The sequence below is a fragment of the Eurosta solidaginis genome, chromosome 2, assembly GCF_040869045.1.
Source record: "Eurosta solidaginis isolate ZX-2024a chromosome 2, ASM4086904v1, whole genome shotgun sequence".
NCBI classification, from domain to species: Eukaryota; Metazoa; Arthropoda; class Insecta; order Diptera; family Tephritidae; genus Eurosta; species Eurosta solidaginis.
In genome coordinates, this window is record NC_090320.1 from 16,861,496 (window position 1) to 16,883,959 (window position 22,464).

The 22,464-nt window shown below is 36.8% G+C and overlaps 1 protein-coding gene across 4 annotated transcripts in view; it reads right to left on the reverse strand.

Annotated features, from left to right (window-relative positions):
- Window positions 1–22,464, reverse strand: part of smal (smoke alarm) — a 250,038-nt gene that overhangs the window by 14,537 nt on the left and 213,037 nt on the right. The window lies entirely within an intron of this gene.

Genomic DNA, 22,464 nt, shown 5'->3' on the forward strand with positions numbered 1-22,464 from the left:
TTTACCCCTTTCTCCTATGCATTTCATCTTATTCAGATAGTCTAAACTATTTCTAAAAACAGTAAGCAATTACGATAATAATCAAAAACTCAACATGAAAAATATCCTTGAAGAAGCTGCAAAATAACACCAAAACGCTTAAGTGTAAAGGGAATTGCATGCAATCTAAGTATAAGAGGAGTCGAATAGGAGCGTTGCTGTCGACGGCTGCATTTCCACATACACCGACGGCTCTAGTGCAAGGAGAAGTATTTTCAAGGCACCTAGACCTCCAAGTCTACTCCAGACTGCCAGATCACTGCAGTGCATTCCAGGCAGAAGTACAGGCCATTATGCAATCCGAAGTTAAAATATGTGCACACAATATAGACAACGATATGTTTATTTTCAACGACAGCCAGGCAGCTATCAAATCTCTTATCTCTTACTCGTTTATTTCTGAACTAACACTAAACTGTCACCGATCTCTTCAAGAGATGGCAGGTCAGAAACTGCATTGCAGACGAGCTTGCTAAGGCAGGATACGACCAGGCAGATTTTTCTCTGCCCCTTGCCAAATGGAAGATAATGCTAAAAGAGAAAATCTACAGTCAAATCGACGAAAGATGGCTACTCACACCGGGGTGTTGAACAACTAAGCAAACCTGGCCAAAATGGGACCCTAAGTAGGGCTAAAATCTACACACTAGTAGGAGTACTAATTGGCAATTGCCTTAAATGTTGGCATGATGAAAGGCTATCGTCGGTGCTACAGGAGTTGCAAGAAGGATGATAAGGTAGAAACGGTGGTTCACCTCATCTGCAAATTGAGGTAAATCTGAATTTATTAGTACGGTTTTAAAATTTTTGTATACAACTTTTCATTAATTTGAAGGAAAATACCGCTCGACTAGACATTTACGCACATTCGTTTTTTTATTATTTTGTTTATACAATTTGCTTTATTGTTAACAAAGTTATTCCTTTAAACAAAGAAAAAACTGTTTTAATATTTACGAAAATTAGTTATCCAAATTTAGGTAAGTGTTTCTCTGGCGAAATATCACATCGTCGGTACAATGCCAAAGAAACGAATGCGCCATTTTTGTTTAAACGAAATATAATATATGTAAAATTTTGCAAAGCCAAAACAACAAATGTGCATTTTTTTGAAAAAAAGTTTGAAAATCATTTTTCAATTAACATTACTTAGTGGTTTACAAAAGTAGACCTTCCAATAGTGGTTGAAAAATACAAAATTAAATCTCTATTAATTAAATCTCTTTTTTTTAACAATGTGTTACGCGTTTTGCTCAACACATCAAATATGCACATTCGTTTCTTTGGCATTGGAACGCCGATATACCATGTTTCCTTATTTTAATAATTATTTTTCTCGTTTTAAGGAATTTTTTTTGAGTATGGTATCAAAGTGCCCGAACATTAACAAATATTTGCAGAGCGGATTGAATAACACCAATTGAAATACAAGTCATGCCGGAAAGGTTTAAATGGACAAAGAAAACATGATCTACGTTGCAGGGTTGGACTTCCTCATTCTCTATATATATCAAATATATGCACGGCTATCATTTGGTGCACTTAGCTCTAAAAATTGCTGCTGACTACTTGAACATTGTACTGTTCTAGGCTCAGTCTCGTTTCGATGTTAGAACAAAACTGTATGAAGGAGTCTTTAAAATGCGCTACCTTAAGACAGACGGACTACTACAAAGGCATTGAATACGCTTATGACAGAAACCTCTTACCCACGGTATACCGATTTAAATTAAAAAATAAGTGATATGAAAAGAAAATGAAAGGCACGTCTTTTGTGCTCAGGTAGTGTGTTTCGATATTGACGAATAAATAAGGTCCTTAGTGAGAAGATTTCCTCAGCGATGAAAGATTAAGATTTAAATATAAAGTGATATTGAAAATGTGGATCCCCGTAAGAAGTAATATTATATTTCCGAATTTTTTCTTTGTATAAATTTTAATTTAACCACATCACAAAAATATGTTTCCCTATTAAAATGCGACGCAGTTGAGGGTTGACCGCAACATCCTTTCAACAAACCACATCAAGAGCGCCAAAAGCTTCATTATAAACAGGAAATTATGTCAAATAGCAATGAGTGTCGGAAGAAATGAATGCAATATATATATATGTATATATTATGTATATATATATAGGTAAATATATACATCATAGTGTCTACAACATAAAATTAAGTAAATTCCATTTGTCTACGAGGGTGACAGTGAGACAGTTGACATATGTATGAACGTTTACTTTAACGCTATTGATATTACACAAACGTGAAGGCAATCAATTGCTTCAAGTGAAACAAAACCAAACAAAAAGGAAGTAAAATTGTTAAAGGATATGCGCACAACATTTCAATTAAAGGAACGACTTCGGCTCGCATATTGAAATCGAGAGAAAAGATATTATGCACTAAAAAAAAGAAAGTGTAACGAATGTAATTCGTTCCGTAACCAATTGCTGAAATATGGCAATTGGGAACACAAGAACCAACCAAACATGAAAACGAAAAGTGAAAAAAGATGTTACTGTCAAAAATATTTTCACAAAAGATAACAGCTGCATAGAAAGTAAATATATTAAATCATTTTTGACTTTTGATTTGATTTGAAAATAGGTGTAGCTAAGGTCACGCTTTAATAATTTATAATAGAAAAAAATTTAAAAATATGCCAGGGGTAGCGAATTTTTAAAGAAATGCTGCCCAGGTGTGAAGTGGATCTTGTTTTGTTTAAAGATTCACAGTTTTCATTACAATCTTTATTTTGAGCATGAAATTCAATTGGCAAAAGAGAATAGCAAAACTTGCTACTCAATGGTACTACTCAGCCATAACCGTGTTTTATGATTTATGATAGGGTTGGTTTTACAATAATTTTAGAATAATTTCTGGATTGTGCTTGCGAATATCTTTGGTATCATTTTGGAATGGTTTCGGAAGCATTTTTGCATTGTCTTTGGCATAATTTTGGAATTTGAACGGAATAGTTCCGGGATCATTCTAGAATAGTTTGGAGATCATCAAGTGTCAATGACTGCCGCCTCAAAAAGGTCTCGTTTGTTTTGCGTTCACTTCGGGATAATTTCTGGATTGTTTTAGCGAACATTTTTCTTTGCATTGGGAAAGATTTCGGAAACATTTTTGCAGTCTTTGGCAAGAATGTGAAATTTTATCGAAATACTTGGCGCCAATTTTTGCCGTCTTAAAAAGTTTTGGTTGGCCTTGCGATGATTTCGAAACAAAGTCTAGATTGTCTTTGCCAACAGTTTGAGTTGCTTTCAGAATGATTTCGGAAGCATACTCTCATTGTCCTCAGCATCATTATGTACTTTCAGCGGAGTACTTTCGGGAAAATTTTAGATTTAATTGAGCAATTCGTCTCGAAGAAGTGACTGTTTCTCTACAAAAAACAAAAAAAAAAAAAAAAAAAAATAGTTTTTCGAAACCGGTTATCTTTTCTGAAGCTGCCGATTTCTTGGCATCAGTACTTTTCTCGAAATCGGCGACTTTCGCCGAGACGGTTACTTTTTAGAAACGGATACTTTTTTTAGAGCGGCTGTTGGTTTTGAATTGGTTATTATTTAGCAAAGTGCACTTTTTTGACCTGATTCGTTTTCAGAACCAAAAACCTTGCCGGAACCAAGTACAATTATGGAACTCTTAACCGATACGAATATTGTTTCGTTATAAGTGAACCGGTTCTTTTCCTTAACCGCTTACTTTTTGTTCGTCGGTTACTATTATAGTGTTAAGTATAACCCAAGGCCAATTAGGTACATGGTGGTGGTATCCCATCAGGTGATTCCTTGTTATTGCAGTTTCCTGGCAAAATTCAATACAAAAAGATTTCACGAAATTAATGCTAATTTGACTCTAATATACGGCGAATTGGGTAAAATTCGCTTTGCTAACACCTTGTACCGATTCGCCTTATGTATAATCTCAAAACTTCATACTTTTGAATGGGCAGCGTTTGAATCTTGGTGTGTTTTGCAAAATAGTCTTGTAGTTTTGCATTCATAATGCTTTTAAAGATTTGCATACGTTAGTACTACGAAAATGCAAATAAAACAGGTAAACATACAATGCATACACACATACATACGTAGATGGTAGATGGCGCATTGGCCCAGCGCCTAGATTTATGCAAATATATTGGTATAAAAAGAAAAGTAAGCAACAGTACACATTGCATAATAAGCAAAGTAGCCAAAGAGCTACCTAGCCACATACATACATACACCCATGCATATGGATGTTGCCATTTACGTTAAGTTTATGCAATCGCAAAAGCAAATACTTACAGTAAAAACAAATACATTCAAACGTTGTACATATGCGCTTACAGCAAATGCATAAGTTTGTTGTATATTTAACCATTGTGCATGTTGTCATATGCAAATTAAGCAAATGCACAAATGCAGTTAAACAAGTAAAGTTGAAGGGCACGTCAAGGTTACAACGAGCATGAAGACAACAAATCGTTAGGTGAAAGCATCAAAAGACTCGTACTGAAATAAAGGTTTTAGTATATTAAATGCTAAGGTAAATATTAAAGTATAAACTACGGTGGGATATTCACTTAAGAGGCGGTGTATCTTTGAGATGTCGGGTGAGGATTTAAAATTTGTGCAAGCATTTGAGTTCAATGCTTTTTGCAAAACACAGCAAGTTTCAATAGCCTACTTATATTGAGTTTATCCTGAAAAATGCGCCTGCAAGCGGAAGCCTTTCTTGCATGTGTAAATAAGTTTTCCAATCCAATGGCCTGTGGGTTTGTGCTTGATTTTGGACTCGCTGCATATGAATCAATTTCTATAAGAGCTTATAAAACACATATCCTCGATGACATTGAAATCGTACGACGTTGTTTTGCCCTAAATTTGGTCTATCCGCATGAATTTTAAGAAGTTTATATCTCTTACCCTTTGGATGAGGGGTAGAGTACTTTTCGTCTTCCTCTTAATTGCCCCTCCTTCTTCCTTTCTCTCTATACATGTCATGCTGCGTCTACGTATTCTGCTCTGCCTTTTTCTTTATCTATCTCTAGCTCCCACGCATTCCCCCTCTCCCGCTCCTTCCATCACTATTCCTCTAGCTGCATCTTCGTTTCTTTATCCTTTTTCGCTTTTCTTTTTTCCTCGTTTCCTCCGTCTAAATCTCTGGCAATCCGCCCCCAAAAAAATATGCGAAATATTAATATATGTAGGCGGAAAATAAAAAATCGCGTCATAAATTCAATATGTTCGCAAATATCGGTCCTAAGTATACTACACAGAAAATAGTGTCCTAAGAAGCTCATAATCTAGGCCAGAAGCTATCAATGTATAAGACCTACATATATATAGATTCGCTAGTTTAATTTTTGTTATACGATTAACTTGAACTTTTGCAAGAAAGTTTTGCAGATTTAACATTATTTTAATTCAGAATTTATATTTAATCCTATTTCCACCTTTTTGGTGTACATTTCACATTTTAAATGCATTTGAAATTAAAGAAAGTATTACTTTGGTTTTTGCAGTTTTTATGTTCAATGCTCCTCATAATTGTTATACTCAGCTGAACAGAGCTCACAGAGTATATTAATTTTGTTCGCATAACGATACCCTGTAACGGCATAAACTAATCAAGATAGATATGTACTTCTAAATATCAAATTGATCTGGGCGAAAAAAGAAATTCCGTAAACACGATAACTTGTAAATTTTAAGTCATCTTGATGAAATTTGATATTTACGTTCCTGGGCACTCATCTAAGATCACTATTTAAAATGAACGAAATCGGAATATAACCACGCCTACTTTTTCGATATCGAAAATTTCGAAAAACCGAAAAAATGCGATAATTTATTACCAAGGACGGATAAAGCGATGAAACTTCGTAGGTGGGTTGACCTTATGGCGCAGAATACAAAACTAGTATAATTTTGGACAATGGGCGTGGCACCGCCCACTTTTAAAAGAAGGTAATTTAAAGTTTTGCATGCTGTAATTTGGTCTATCACTATATGCGCTCTAAACAAAAATTAACCATATCGGATGACAAAGACACACACGTTTAAAGAAAAAAAATTATAAGTCAAATTTTAACAAAAAATTTAATATCTTTACAGTATATAAGTAAATTATGTCAACATTCGAGTAATGATAAGGTGCATTGAAATACAAAATTAAATGAAAATTTCAAAATGGGCGTGGCTTCGCCCTTTTTCATTTAGTTTGTCTATAATACTTTTAATGCCATAAGTCGAACAAAAATTTACCAATCCTTGTGAAATTTGGTAAGGGCAATGCTTCTATGACGATAACTGTTTTCCGGGAAAATGGGTGAAATCGGTTGAAGCCACGCCCAGTTTTTATACACAGTCCACCGTCTGTCCTTCCGCTCGGCTGTTAACACTATAAATCGATATATCTTCACTAAACTTAGTTCACGTATTTATCTGAACTCACTTTATCTTGGTGTAAAATATGGCCGAAATACGACTATAACCACGCCCACTTTTGCGATATCGAAAATTATGAAAAATGAAAAAAATGCCATAATTCTGTACCAAATATGAAAAAGAGATGAAACATGGTAATTGGATTGATTTATAGACGCAAAATGTAACTTTAGAAAAAACTTTGTAAAATGGGTGTGACACCTACCATATCAAGTAGAAGAAAATGAAAAAGTTCTGTAAGGCGAAATCAAAAGCCCTTGGAATCTTGGCAGGAATACTGTTCGTGGTATTTCATATACAACTAAATTAGCGATACCCGACAGATGATGTTCGGGGTCACCCTGAACCACATTTCGGACGATATCTCGAAAACGCCTTCCTCATTAGTACCTTTAATTTGGTACCCATATCGTACGAACACGTTATAAAGTCACTCCTGGTTCACCTTTATGGCGTTATCTCGAAAAGTCGTCCAGCTATAGAACTAAGGCCCACTGCCTTTTAAATAATCATTAGTACCTTTCATTTGATACCCATATTGTACAAACGCATTCTAGAGCCAGTTCCACCTTTCTGGCGATATCTCGAAAAGGCGTCCACCTATAGAATTAAGGCCCACTCCCTTTTAAAATACTCATTAACACCTTTCATTTTATACCCATATCGTCCAAACACATTCTAGAGTCAGCCCTGGTCCACGCTTATTGCGATATCTCGCAAAGGTGTCCGCCTGCAGAACTAAGGCCTACTACGTTTTAAATAATCATTAAAACCTTTCATTTGATACCCATGTCGTACAACACACATTCTAGAGTCACCCCTGGTCCACCTTTATGGCGATATCCTGAAATTGCGTCCACCTATAGAACTATGGCGCACTCCCTTTTAAAATACTCTTTAATACCTTCCATTTGAAACCAATGTGATACAAACACATTCCAGGGTTACCCTAGGTTCATTTTGCTAAATGGTTATTTTCCCTTATTTTGTCTCCAAAGCTCTCAGCTGAGTATGTAATGTTCGGTTACACCCAAATTTAGCCTTCCTTACTTGTTTAGATTGTTAAACATATTTTAAATTCCGACACATCACTATACCGGTTATAAGTGCTGTACGACCACAACAGCAATTTAAGCTGATTGGGCAGCAAATAGCTACGCTCATATTTACCCAGCAGCCAATAGCGTAGGCGACATTATAGACACAAATACGTAGGAGAAAACAGCGAACATGATATGCAGAGAAATGAGAAAAGTTACTAAGCAACTAATCGAGAAGGCTATTCGCAAATTGTCTAGACCCTGGGAAAAAGGAGGGCGAAGCATCTGTATGTATATAAGCAGCGCAGTCTGTTAAAGCATGAATCAGTATGACTTTAAAACGTTATACGTTAAGTTCTACTACCAAAGTAGTGTTGTGAATAAAAAGCATTTTATATACAAAAGATTTGAGTTTATTCTTAAATCGACAGTTTAGTGATTCGGACGACATTAGAAGGTGCAGAGTTACCGATAATAATAAAAGAATATGAATCTTTTAAATATTAGGCTGGTCAATAAAAATATTACATGTAGTCCAGCAAAAACCACACACCCCACACTAATTTCTCCTCATTCCCTGAGAACACTATCTCCTTTTACTTATAGGTTTTAGTCAAAAGCGAATTTTTTGTCATTTTAATATTACGGTATTTAAAAGTTATTTAAACACAAGCTGAGACATTTAAGCTCGTATGAAGTATGTTCGAAAGTAATATCAGCAAAATTCCAAAGATAATCTGATAATCCTTACGTCCTGTCATCTCTGTTTGTGCAGCTGCTGACATCCTGTTGCTATCGTCTTGCTACTATCTGCCTTTTATAAATTTTTATCCACCTACTAATCCTTTTCGTGTGTGCAACAAATTAGTAGCAAAAGAAAAGTGAAAGGGTAAAAAAGCATAAATGACACGCATCCTTGATAGTTGGGTAGTGATAAGAATATGGGGAGAAGGTATAATAAGAACGTATGCACATATTTTCTTTTGATAAAGAGTTCTCAGATTATAATTTTGTTTGTTTGTTTTGTTGTTGTTATTTTGTGGTTTATTCGTCTTCCTCCCAAACATAGACTACAGCATGTGTTGTTAAGGTGTTGATAGATGATAAGGTTGTGTGGTTTAACTTCTCTTTGTGGTTATTAAGTGCATTATCTTGATGTTTTAGGCCTTTCAAAGCTGAGTAAAAATATGTGAACGGATACGAGCGATTGTGTACACGAAAACACACATTCTATATACATGTCTATAGATAACTGTAGTATAGAGTTTACTTTGAAATAAACTAGGATCGTTCATAATTCTTTAACAAAATAATTTATGCAATTGAGCTTCATAGAAGAAAGTCATAGAAAATAGCTTGGAGTTCGGTTTAAATACTAAACATACAAATCTGCTCTGAACTGAGTTAGGCTTCTTTTCCAGTGTCTCAGTTGCATCCAGTCAAGGGCGAGTTACGATAGAAAAAGGTACTTCACTAGATCAAGTTATTTTCTCTATAACCCGAATGTTTCAATAGTCGGGCCACTTATGTACATGGTACAGTCTCATTCATGCCATAACGTTAATACCGATTCCCGAGACGAAAACCGAACCAAAAAATGTGGCTATGGCGCTCGTAATTAAATTTCGCCTATATCTCTGTCTATGTTTTGGTCTTCCCTTTATCATTATCATCACCGTCGGCATTGTTTATATCTTTCTCTTTTTTTGTTCCATCTTCTTTTTCTTTCATTGCATCTTGTTTTAAATGTACTATTTTTTTTTTTTTATCGATTTTCCAAGTTCGCTATTCTGATTTGGTTAATGTTCACTCAGTAAGTGTATGAGTTTTTGTCTCAAAGATGATTTCAAACGTCTTCTTTCAAATTTGCTTTTCTCATGCTATTTTATATATTCTGATTCTCAATATAAGAATAACACATTTGGTTTATGTACACTCACCGATTATATCTCTTGATATTTTAAGTTCCTTTTTTAATAATAATTTCCAATGGTTTACCCACAAAAGCCCGTACAACCGACATGAGGTGGGCTTCCGCACAACGCACGGATTTCTTATTTTTCTATTTGACGAGTCGTTGAAAGGCAGGGGTTTGTTAATTGTTGAGATCTGAAACTGCTCAGCTACAGAGGTAATCTCATTAGCAAACTAAAATGCTTAAAAGTTAGATTAAATACGGATGGAATCATTCCTGCGCAGCTTCAAAGGTCTTTGGGGATTTCCTGCCGCTGGTTGGCCATCATATATACTAACTGCCTCAGGCTTAACTATATCCCGAAGTCTTGGCACACGGTTAGGGTTATTTTCATTCCGAAGGCCGGCAGAAGCTCTCATGTATCACCTAAGGATTTCAGGCCAATCAGTCTCTCGTCGTTTCTTCTTAAGACGTTTGAGCGGTTGATTGACCTGTACCTACGGGAAAGGATACCTCGGGGGTTACTGTCGGCTTCACAACATGCGTACTGCAAGGGCAGATCGACGGAAACGGCTCTCCATTCGATTGTAAAGCAAATAGAGGGGTCCCTAGAACACAAAGAGTATGCTCTGGGTGCCTTTCTAGACATCGAGGGAGCTTTTAACAATGTCTTACCGGGGTCAATCGAAAGAGCTCTGGTGGGTTTAGGAGTCGAGGCGGCTCTGGTTGAATTTATTAGCAAACTTCTATGCGGCAGAATTGTCGCAGCGGAGTGGGGAGGGGCCATAATTAAGAGGAAGGTGTGCAGGGGCACGCCACAGGGGGGTGTCCTATCTCCTCTCCTCTGGGTTGTGGTAGTCAACGAGCTTCTTGTGGAGCTGGAAGCCAATGGTTGTCGGGTGGTTGCCTATGCAGATGACCTCGCTATCCTAGTCAGAGGCAAATTTCTGGGCGCCCTGCGCGATGTTCTTCAGGGCTACCTGGATACTGTGGCTAGGTGGGCTGAATCATGTGGATTGGCGGTCAACCCGGGAAAAACGGAATTGGTCCTTTTCACAAGAAGATATAAGGTGCCCGATTTCAGAACTCCCTCGATTGCAGGGGTACCGTTGGTACTTTCTGATAGGGTTAAATATTTGGGGATTGTTTTGGACAAGAAACTGTCCTGGAGACCCAATGCGGAAGATCGGGCCAGGAAGGCCGCCATTGCCTTGTACTGCTGCAGAGGAGCTATCGGAAAGAGATGGGGACTCTCGCCAAGAATAGTACACTGGCTTTATGAGATGGTGGTCAAACCGATTCTGCTATATGGGGTGCTGGTCTGGTGGAAAGCACTGGACACGGCGAGCACCTCCAAAATGTTAGTGTCAGTGCAACGGACGGCGCTGATCGGTATCAGTGGCGCTCTCGGAACAACGCCTACCTTGGCACTGAACGTCATGCTGAACATATACCCAGTAGATATTGCGGGAAAGGCGGCCGCGGCAAGGTCGTTGGTCAGGCTTCGTGATATGGGATATAGACTTTCTGACCGCGGACACTCTAGCCTTCTTACCAGTTTCGACTTCATCCCGGACAGAACGGACTACTGTATGCCGATAACAGCTCCCTATACAACCTTCACCCCAGTTATTCCAGAGAGAGAGGATTGGGGAAGAGGAATTATCTGGGGCATGGGACCGGTTAACTTGTTCACGGATGGGTCAAAGCTGGATGGAAAGGTTGGTGGGGGGGTCTTTTGTCAAGAGCTAAATTTAAGCCGCAAGTTTAAGTTGGCTGATCACTGCAGTGTATTCCAAGCGGAAATTGCTGCGATTAAGGATGCGGTGGATGGAATGCTATCCAGTGCTACCACGGTTAGGGAATTTAACATCTACTCTGATAGCCAATCGGCTATCAAGGCCTTGAGCTCAACTACAGTGCGATCGAGGGTGGTCTGGGAGTGCCTGACCTCGCTTGCGATTGCATCGAATTATTTTACAATTAAGATTATCTGGGTCCCGGGCCATAGTGATATCCCGGGTAACTGTCAAGCGGATCTCTTAGCCCGCATCGGTACAACTGAACCGGATGAAGATGGCTGTAGGGACTTCGGGATCCCGCTGGCCACCTGTGGATTGCTCCTCCATAGCTGGGCCTCGAATCAGCTCAGCAAACGTTGGGCGGATACCACGTCTTGCAGGGTAGCAAGATCTTTCTGGCCGAAAGTGGATGGCAGGAGGTCTGCTGAAATAATTGGGTTCACTAAGGCTCACCTATCAATGGTCATTGGGGTTTTGACAGGGCACTGTCCCATGGGTATCCATGCGGTACGTCTCAATATACTGGAAACTCCATCCTGCTGCAGCTGTATGGAGGATGATGAGGTGGAATCACCAAATCACTTTATGCTTGATTGTCCAGCTTTTGCCAGAATTAGGCGAAAGTACTTCGGTCGCGACTCACTTGGATCTCCCGAGGATATATCCAAAGTTGAGATCGGTATCATTCGGAGCTTTATCGTTGCTACCCAACGATTCTCTAAGTAGCTGGATCTAGGTCACCGTTATTTTTGGTGTATGTGGTATCACAACGGACCTTCGTGTTGTCCAAGTGAGCTATCCTTATCAGGGAAGCTACCACCTAACCTATCCTATCCTAGATTAAATACTCGCTACATATACATAATTTGTTAAAAGATTTTTTATAGACAAAAAATCAACAGAAGAGTGGGATAATTTAGTTAATTATTATTAAGAGAGGAAATAATAAATTTTGTAATGTTGAAAAAGAATTTGAGACATCAAATGTGCTCGAGTGAGATTTATAACTTTGACACAAACTGCGAGGAAACAAATTTATTTCAAAATGGGTTCTACATTGCTTCAGGAAAAGTGGTTTAAGAGGTCTGGATGGCCGAGAAGAAACAATTAAGCTCACTTTGCGTAACAAAAAAGACTAGAGACCTTTAATTATGAAAATGAGACCAACCACTACACTTTGACTAGCTCAAAAGGGAAGATTGATATGTTTCAGACGACTAGTATAAGGAGGCAGATTATTTTAATGATCTTATCTTTTGGAAGTTTTTGTATCGAAATTGGCCGCAATGACTTTTATAAAATATCTTTAAAATCTGTATACCTGTGCCTCACATTCCTCAAAAAGAAGACAATAAAGCATCGAACACGGATTGTTCAAGCATTCAACCATAAGCATTGAAGGCTTCTTTTAGAACATCTTTTCACCGACTGGTTTCTTATATAATCAAATTTGTACACAAAATTTTAAAATAACAAGAACACATTATCAAGTCATTGCCGCATGCACAAATACACAATCTAGGAAGTAATGAAAAGCAGAAAATTTTCATTTCAAAAAACACATGAAGAAAATTGTCATTACACAAAAGAGTGGTGAAATAGACAAAACCATTTGGGACAATTTGAGACAACACTTGAGGCAATTACCGCTCAACAAATTGTCACGCACATTCAAGCGAGTATACAAGCAAAGCACTTTCTGTTTAAAATTGGAAGGAGAGCAGCTGCTGTTGGTCTTTGCTATTTGTATTGTTTTTACCGCTTTTACTGCTGCTACTGCTGCGGGTTATGCGCACTCATTGCTTTTATTGTTCTGCAAATAATAAAGGATATAACTAGCAAAGGATGCATCATGCAATAGCAAAAATGAAGGTATGCTTCTATTGTATTAGAGCTGAGCATATAAATGAAAAATAAATAATAAGCCGTAGAACGCAATTACCAAAAAATACAAAAAATCCACTTGAGAATATGTTAGCAGTAGCAATGGGAAAACAATAAATAAAATAAATAATACAAAGCAAATAAAAAAGGAGTAAAGGTGTTTAAGTTCGGATGTAACCGAACATTATATACTCAGCGTGAGCTTCAATTGTACATTTCATTTCAGGAAAATTACTTTTCTACATAACACGGCGCACCGCCCGTATAAAAAAAATGTCTCCTCTTACAATAAAACTTGATAAGTGAAATATAATTGATTCAAAACTATTTTTTGCTAAGTTATAACTTTTTATTTTCGTCTACGACCCTTTCAAAAATATTTTATATAAAAGTGGGCGTGGTCTTTAACCGATCTCGTCCATTTTTCCTAGAAATATTTCCTGCTATAGGGAAAATTTGTGTACTCAAGTTTATTACGACCCATTAATTTTTTTTCGAGTTATGGCTCCCGAAACATAGAAAATTGCTTAGTCATAAAAGGGGCGGTGCCACGCCCATTTTTTTTTTAATTTGAAGTTTTTCCTATTTATTGTTATAAATCCACCTGGGAAATGAAATACCATTGATATAAAGCTCTTTTCTGCAAAGATATAGCTTATTTTATTCGTCCACGACCCTTTTTAAAATCTTTTATATAAGTGGGCATGGTCCTTAACCGATTTCGTTAATTTTTCTTCAAATCATTCCTTATAGTAAAGGCAAACTCTCTGCCGAATTTTGTTACGATAGGTTTAACGATTTTTGATTTATGAATAATGTATATATGTATTTGCAATTGATTTAATCATAAGGCGGCGGTGGCACGCCCATTTTGAAAAATGTTTCCAAATTTTTATCAAGAGTCTCAGTATCAGTCCACATATCAAATTTCAACATTGTGGGAGTATTATTTATTAAATAATCAGGTTTTTTGTCTTTTTCAAAAATTTTATATATATAAAAAGTGGGCGTGGTTATCATCCGATTTCGCTCATTTTCAATACCAATCTATTCTGGGTTCAGATAAGCTAGTGTACCAAATATGGTGAAGATATCTGAATATTTACACAAGTTATCGTGCTAACGGACGGACGGACGGACATGGCTCAATCAAAATTTTTTTCGATACTGATAATTTTAATATATGGAAGTCTATATCTATCTCTATTCCTGTATACCAACCGTTATCCAATCAAAGTTAACGTACTCTGTGTGCAAAGCACACTGAGTATAAAAATGGATGAAAGATATAACAAAAATCAGTGGTATAAAAACTGCAGATAAAACAAAATAAATGGGAAAGATAAATAAAGTGTTCAAGTGTTTGGAAAGGTTTGCAAAAAAAAAATGAAAATAAAGGTTTGTGAGGTGAAAAAATGTTTCGAGCTCTTACAAAAAAGGGTAGCGTTTCACACACACATGCAAAGTGGTCTCACAAAAGGTGTTGCGTTGAAGACAATTCAAGGGTTTGATAGCCTCAATATGAAGTGGTTTGAGCAGTTTGAAGGATTTAATAAAAATGCCCTTTGAAATTCATGTGACGCAATTGAAAATAAAATCTCAAACTGATATCAATTGCACGCTTTAGTCCTACTTTACGTGGGCTCCTCTTAAAGTGGAGAGTCGCACACAACTTTTAGAGCAGAGGTGCCTTTGTGAACTTCGTGAAGCAATAGAAAACAATTAGGTAGGTGTTCGCCACCATGTCTTCTACTAACATGCTCTAAAAACTTTCTTCCTCGATAGGGTTAAATTTGCAACAAACCGCACTGTTCCGGTCATAGGGATCAACCGGTTGTCTTCAACCTAACACTAAGAAGGGATAATGAAAAATATTGCCATAAGAATAATTTAGTAGAGCTGGAAGCAAATTCTCATAAAACTATTCAAGCTTAAATTCGCTACGATTCGTGGTATGACCCTAAATCATCCCATTAATCACACAGCTTCGTTCAGTGGATTCGACGGCGGGTGTTCTCGCGATATTATTTGACTTTTAGGCAGTCTTTGAATATTCTTCGAGCGAGTTATTAGGGAGTTATAAGAGAGCTAAATGTTCGGTGTTGCTGAGTAAAGGGTTGTGAGCTAAAATGAACCCCATAATACTACACACATGCTTATGAACTACCTAAAGACAGCTCGAGTCACAATATAAATTGTGCGTACATGAACTCATCCTAATGGTTGAGGAACAGGGGTAGAACGCTAAGTGCATTGAACGGTAGATATGAGCGAGTACTCCCATGGGAGTAGACATAGATGATGCTCTACCGTTATGTATGGCGACAGATTTTAAGTCGAATACCAGCATTATGAATTAGCTCCATCGAAACATGACCGGAACGAAATGGAATTGAAACCAATGATAGTCAGAAAAAAGTGCTCAATACGAGAACGCATTGCATGCTTACACAAAAAAAGTGTATATGTTGCTGGTATTGCATTCATCAAGCTCATAAAAAAAGTTTCCAATTTTCTTTGCATAACTACTATTTTTGTTAAAAATTCGTCATCAGCCGTCTTCGTTCAATGCCTTTAAGAAATAAAGTCCACTTTTAGCTGTTTTTTTCGCTTGCTGTTGACGATCTTGTTATGCACCGAATGGGGTTCGACTTTAAGCAGTGGTCACTAAGATTGAGACTATGGCTGTGTTGGTGAGATTAAAATCATACTACTGGTATTGGTTAAGTCGTTGATTAACGAGCAACACGGCAAGACGTTCGCACGAAGTGTGTTAACACTCAAAAATTAATTCATAATTATGCTATACAAATAATATTGTAATGCCTGAGTCTGAAAAAAATTATGCTAAGATTTTTGTGATTACTTTAATTTTTTGATTTCTTTAAGAACATCTATCTAAGCCTTAATGCACATGTGACAGCCCACGTATTCGTATGTTAAAGCCAATAAAAGAATTTAGGGGCTGTACACACGGTTGACTACAAACACCAGCCTTTCAATCGCATTTCAATATCCTGGTAGGGGGCATAACCGAAGCGTTTTGTGATTATAAAAGTGAGAAGCAAAGTAAATTAGTAGTTATGCGAGCGCAATGAAAAAATGAATCGAATTAAAAAAAAAAACACGGGAGAAAATTGCTAAGCAATAAATGGGAAAAATGAAATACAAAAGAAATGACAAAGCACAACTTACCTACTACGCAGAGACGTAAAGTAGATGCACGCACTGTGACAAACAAAGGCAAAAAGTTGAGTTACTGCTATGAGGGTAACAGAAAGGGAAACCGCAAAGCAGTCCTGCTTAAAAACAAAACTTAAAACACAACAAAAGTTCCGTCAAAATGTACGAATAAAAGCGGGCAGCAAATCACAGCGCCTTTGTTGTGGTTTGACAGGACTATTATAAAAAAGCTAGGATGTACAGCTGTGCACAAAAAAAAAAATAAAAGAACACGGATATGAATAGTTGAAGTATGACTGTAAAGAGCGGACGAGTTACTTCTGCTACGCAAAAGAATGACAAGGCATTCCCTTCTTTATTTGATTATACAAGTTGTTTGTGTGTGAATGAGTTAAATGTGGCACGAAACATTTTAATTATTTTAAAAGTTTTATAGCGACTAGAAATCATTTACAAAAAAAAAAAAAATATTAAGTTTGACGTACCTATTCAGTAGCGCGCAAACAAAAAACGTTGCACAACTGCTAGGGAAACAAAACGCGTCAAGATAGTGTCGCGTTTACAATGAAGTACCAAACACAAAAACACTACAATATACACATTCACCAACATACATATTCACTTACAAATATTTAATAGCATTGTAAAGGGACAAAAGCTTTTGCCAGAATTCACTCAAAAGGACTTCTCCGCTTGCATAATTACATATCTGCCTGTATGAATCCGTTCGATGTGAGTGAGCAAGTCTGGATTGTAGGTCTGGGTACTAGTGCATAGCGCTGCGGTATTGCGTCCAAACCCAGTCAAGATTGCATAGATAAGGGGAAGGTACCATCACAGTTTGTTTTTATATTATACCAGCTCCCATTTGCGATGCTCCAAGCTCAGTAGAAGAATTGTGCAAAGAGCCAGATCTAAATGTTTACAGGGCAAATGCAACTCGTTTTTTGGAACAAGGGGTAAACTATCATAAAAACCTTTGAATTAAGTTTCGATGAAATATTTTTATCTTTACTTATAGGCTGCGATGAAGTCATATAGTGATAGTAATGCCGATAATGAACTGTTGCAAGGTAAGATACGAAAAACTGCGGATTTCACGTAAGAGCTACTGGACATCCGACCGGATCAGTTTTCGAAATAAATGCTTCCTTAATGAGGAAAAAAATCTAGAATTTTTTGTTTCTATAAAACAGTCACCATCTTGTAGAAAGTCACGCAGGAAATATGGTCTTTCATGCCTGAGTTGATGCAGTACCTACAAGGGCGACAAAGAGTAAAAAACAACAAAGCACCTTTTTGCTTCCTTATAGAAAATTAGTTAATTTTTTTTTAATGTAGCCTTTTTAAATAATTTAGTCATAGAACAAATATCAAAGTCAAAGATTTAAACTTTTGGTTGGTTCTTTAAAGAAAACCCAACTGTTTTTGGTATAGGAAAACAAAATGCAAAACCCCTGAAGATGATATTAATTATTAGTGAATGTCGGATTTAATAGTGAAATAAATGTTTTATTTACACTATAGTAAAAACCAGATCGGAAAAGCAGACATCATTGCTAACATAACGAAGGCTGAGTGGAGTACCGGTATCGGAGGCCGTTTCGAAAAAGCCCTATCACATACAACTTTAGAATAACGCCCCGTATCAGAATTCTGTTCAAGAACGTGTTATCTCAAAATAGTTTTTTGGAAAATGCCTTATCTAAACTCATTACATCTAGAATGAACGAATGAAATTTCTTTGAAAATTAATTTTCAAGAGCCTGTAAAATCTCAGCGACGCAAGGCCTGCCGAGTTGCTCACTTAAGCCACCACTCAAAAATCAAAAATTTTCATATCTGGTAATGGGTAATAGGTATTCCAATGTGCTTTGATGCGCTGAATCCGCATCCGGATTGGAATTAGCCTAGCGAGCCGCAGTTTGGAGCTAGGCTCAAACGCTCAATCGGCAGTAATTTTTTGTCCCTTTTTGACGTCACAAGGGAATGACACAGCATAAGGCATGCTTTTGCGCTGGTGCAACCTAGCAACACATAAATTAAAGTGTCATTAGCCACGCCAGATGTCTTTAGAGGCGTTTGCGGCCGGAAATGAGACACACGCATCACAAATACATAAAGTTAATGTGCGATTCTACAATATAGAGCAAATTGTAGGGTGTGTGCGTATAGCTTTTAACGTAGTAAATCATATCTCTGCGTAGACATCAGAAAACATAATTATGCTATTTACTTTTTATTTAGCAAACACGCCTTTCTCTTCCTCCACCGTAGCATTCTTAAAGTGTTCTATCCTATTCCGTTTTTTTTTCATTCAAACAAAACCAAGATCTCGTTTTGAAGTAGAAAAAAAATATCAGAACACTTATATTTTCTTTTTATACCTTTTGTTATTAAGAATGTTATTATAGCTTTGAAATACTAGATCAGCTCCCTTGACAATGAGTCCTTTGCAGCACTGAAGATATATCACTACATAGAGTTCAAAAAACATAAGGTTGCCGTGTAATACAAGTGAAGAAGTCTAAGATCCACCCCCTATATATGATGAAGTGTGGGCTGCATCTTTAGCTAATATTCATGGATTTAGTCATCATAATGCTTGAAAGCTCTCGCTTAGTAGTGGGCAAAAGAAATAGCAGAGATAAGGAAAAATTGCCTACCCTTATGTTGAGTATACACAAAGGACAGACGCTTGACCAAGCTATTGTAGGAAAAGAGTAATACAAATATGAGGAAAAAAAGTTGAAGGCCGCTAGTATGAATAGAAAGAAGCGGAGAGGATATACCAAATCTGGGCGAGTTAACATCCTTTCAAACTTACACGTAAGAAACGCTGTGCAAGATGGGCATTAGAGCAACGACTCGCATTCCATGCTATCCACAACGCAACATCAAAAGTTATCTCACTGATCCATCCTTATACACAAAATCGCATAGGACACTCGTACCATGGCGGAACAGGCATCAGGACCTATGGAACGTCATCTGTCATGAAATTTTCAATTTTGAAACGCCAGAAATTCTTAGTCTGATATGAGGACGACATTGCCGCAGTCATTACAGTCTGAAACAGCGAAAAATCGCACCTAAAGCTCAATAAGGCCATGATACGCAGAAAGGAGTGTTTGGAAGCGCGCATACTTCTTTTCTAGAAATAAAACATCAAAAAAGGTAGTCAACTATTAAGGGGTAAGATCATACTACGAACTCACATACAAATACAAGGCGCGATAACCTCGGAAGTGATTTTAGGCCGTCTAACATACTGTGTGCAAACTGGACATGCGACTTAGAAGACAGCTAAGTAGGTTGAGGGCAACATCAAAATTTAGAAACAAGTTTTTTCAATTAGCAATGAGTTTTTATAAGCTTGGTCGCCCTCGAAAGTGATTTGGCAAACACTCCGAATGTACTTCTGCGATGAAAAACTTCTCAGTGCAAATTCATCTGCCTTGCAGATGACGTTCGGACCCGGCATAAAGGATGTAGGTCCCATCCTTGTTAAAAAAATTAAAAGGATTACGACGCAAATCAGAGAGAAGCTTGGCCTAAATTTCTTCGGAGGTAAATCGCGCAAAGTATTTAGTATTATTTTTTATTAAGACCTGCCGTACTTGTGATCACCAGAACAGTCCCCATCGACCTCTTAGCACTGGAAAGAACAAAATTATTGAAAACAAAAAAGCAAGCAGATTAAGAGCGCATGAAAGTCGTTAAGCAAAAGAGCAGGGAACAAACGGTTAGGCTAATGCAAAAGCGATGTGGAAATGGTCAATGAGGCAGATGAACCAATCACATATGCTCAAGCATGGATCACCATTTGATTGGATTGCTACGTTAGCTAAATGCTTCCGGACTCGGCTAATTTAAGATATTCTTTACGTAATAAAAAAGGCTAAATATTTTTTTTTTAAATTCTCGCGATTGGAACCGATAAATGCTAAAGCAAAAAGTAGGTAAAATCAGTTTCGATAATGTGGCTTCAAAAATGCTGAGCAGCCAGAAGAGTGGCAAGGAATCAGCAGCTTCGTAGAAACCACACTTAAAGTGAAAAAATTGCCTGGTTGCAAAAACAACAGAAATATGGAACGCAGCCCTGAAGTAGTGGAAAAGCAGTCCAGTGGTGGCCGATAGATCTGCATTGATATATATTGTGGCGAATGTTAGCCATTCCGATATACATATAAAGCAGTGAATGCTGCACAACCGCAGCAGCAATGGTAACAGATGGGGCTCTAAATAGCTACGCACACATGTACACAACAGTTAAGAGAGTAGACGATATTAAACAGATATGTATGTACACAGCCACAAAGAGCGCAAACGACATTACTCACACATATACATAAAAGGCTATGAGACTTATGAGATGCAGCAGATGGGAGAAGTAAGTAAGCAACTAACCGAGAAGCCTGTTTGCGCACAGTCTACATCCTAGGAGAAATAGGAGAACGATTCAACTGAGAGTGTAAAAGCGGCGCAGTCTAAGTGCTGGTGAATCAGTTTGATTTTAAAATGTTGTAAATGAAGTATGCGAATAATTTCAATTTGAAGTTTTATTATAAATAAAATGAATTTTATATATAGAACAGTTGAGTGGATTTCTTAACAGCTAAGTGATTCTAACAAAAACAAAACGCAAATTTTAATCGAGAATTTTTTAGATTGGCAACAATATATTTTTCTACCATAAACGAACTAGCATTCGAAGATAAATCCCACTTGATTAGTTTGTTATTTTACTTATAATAGGAATGGTCCTCATGAACCAGCCATTTCAAACTATAATAGAAACATAAGTAGTATAAGAAACGTATGCTTCATAACTTTCCACTCAATACCATCACTTTTGACTTCAAAGTAAACAATTTTCTTTAAAAATTGCTTCTTTCACTCTAAAAATAACTATGTACGTATGTACTTCTGTTGCAAAATTATCAATCTTTACAATTTTTTAATTTACTTTCTATTACGTGACTACTCTACTTTGGTGCATTTGTGCATGCACTCATACATACACCACCTTCTTTAGACTTTGGCATATTGTTCAAACTACACAACTTTCTAGTTATTTCCTCTTACTTTCTTCTAACAACGAGTTACTTTCCAACATTTCCGCAATGCAACCGGACATGCAGTAATATCCTACTACTTTAATATACCTACAAATACTTACATACTAAATCTATGTACATACATATATACATACATGCTGGGAACATTTGCACGACCAAATTCCTAAGTGTATGCGCCTGTATTTGTAGTTTAGTACTCGAATTCGTCATTCATTGTTGTCAGTCAAAATGTTGGGAAAATATATGCGCCAATTTTATTACAACGACAAATGAATATGAATTTGAGATCGTGATATCGATTGCAAAGTGCGATTACTATGCCAGTCTATCGACAATGGACACTACAACATACATACATACCAAGTACATACAAGAGTATTAACACTAACAAATATGCATTGAATGGAATGCAAATAGTGCAGTATAAAAGTATGAGCGACTGTATGATTTTTAAATCTAGAGATATGGGTCATTCCATGTAAAATCGATAAATGGGTGTAATGGACACATTTTGATTTATATGTTTTTCCTTTATTAGTTCATTTAGTTCTTTCAAAAGCAGAAAATTTAAAAAAATGGCGATTACATTCCAATTTAGACGTAAAAAACGCGAGTCATCGATTTTTCGATAATATTATTAAATAGTCAATCTATCGATAGTAATCAATTTATCAATAATGGTCGTGTATCGTCAATAATCGTCGGAAATGCACTTCTCGGCGATAAACTAGAAAAAATACGCAAACAATAATACTCAAATAGAAACGCAGTTTATACCGATAAAAATCTGTAAGCAAATATATCGATAACAGCGATAAAAATTTGCGGGTTTCAATAGCAATCGAAAGCACCGAAACTGGTACGAGTTCAAGGAAATCATTACGTTTGCAATAATTTCAAAATGCTTTTAAAATACTTGAAAAGTGTTAAGTTGATAAAACTTAACTGAAAGGTAAAAAAATTGCTAAACATTTGAGAAAACATTCGAAATTTTATTGATGTAAAATGAAAAGATATCGGCCTGTTATTGTCAGTTTATTATTTGTGAATTACGCATTATCGGTTTATTATCGAAAATTTT